At 38.5% G+C, this 1,003-nt stretch overlaps 1 non-coding gene across 1 annotated transcript; it reads left to right on the forward strand.

Moving 5' to 3' along the window:
• The first annotated feature begins 235 nt into the window (after positions 1–235).
• Positions 236–327, forward strand: trnar-ucu (transfer RNA arginine (anticodon UCU)). Its single transcript is given in 2 exon segments — positions 236–272; positions 292–327. It is a non-coding gene; the product is annotated as a tRNA-Arg (tRNA).
• The last annotated feature ends 676 nt before the right edge of the window (positions 328–1,003 follow it).

The following is a 1,003-nucleotide window of genomic DNA, read 5'->3' on the forward strand; positions in this document are numbered from 1 at the left end:
TAGGTTCACCTTCTTCTGATTGAGAGGGTGCTGGCATGTATGTCAGCACTCCTCAACCTGAGTCAACTTGTGTCTATTTGTGCTATGACTGTAGGCTGCAATTTCAGAGAATGCAGTGGAGTTATACAGTACTTTGGTGTTAAATTCAAATTGTTGTTGGCAAAACTCATCAAAGTTAGTTATGGAGTCAGACTGGTAAAAAGTTCTATCTCATGCACAGCACTATCTCACAACAGGCTCTGTGGCGCAATGGATAGCGCATTGGACTTCTAGTCGAGCACTTGAAAAGTGATTCAAAGGTTGTGGGTTCAAGTCCCACCAGAGTCTGACTTTTCACGGAGAAGCTTGTTTCATTTCAGTTGATTCCTCTCCTCAAAACTGAGTATAATGTTACAAGTGATGCTCTTGTGACTAGAAATAATCAATAATAAAATATACCATCCTGTTCTTCTGATACAGTTTACATGATATTTACATTTGACAGTTAAAGTAGAGAATATGCCAAGCTTTGTAGCACTCTGTGCTTGGGCTTACTTTGTTAACTGTGAGGCAAATGCCAGTGTCAACATGCTAACATGCTCACAATGCTAACATACTGATGTTTAACAGGTAATGATTATCATGTTTGCAAGCTTAGTTGTGTGCTAGCATGCTAACATTAGCTTATTAGCGCCTAATTGAAGTACAACTGATGCTGATGGGAATGTCATTAGTATAGTGAAAAATTAATGAAACACCAAGGTTATTACAGTTCATCCTGAGCGAGGCATGAATCTAAGATTTCATGACAAGCCATATAGTTCCTGAGAAATGTCCCTCAGAACCACAAATGTGAACCTAATGGTAGCGCTAGAGAAAAGTGATGGGACCCAAAGTCATTAGGATAAATTGCAAAAAAAAAACATGAATGTCAGTACTTATTTTTTGTGCCAATCCATCCCGTAAATGTTGAAATTAAAGGCTTTGATGCACTGTGTTTTGGAAAAATTGAGGATACAGAGGA

The sequence above is a fragment of the Epinephelus moara genome, chromosome 21 (assembly GCF_006386435.1).
Source record: "Epinephelus moara isolate mb chromosome 21, YSFRI_EMoa_1.0, whole genome shotgun sequence".
In the NCBI taxonomy this organism is placed as follows: Eukaryota; Metazoa; Chordata; class Actinopteri; order Perciformes; family Serranidae; genus Epinephelus; species Epinephelus moara.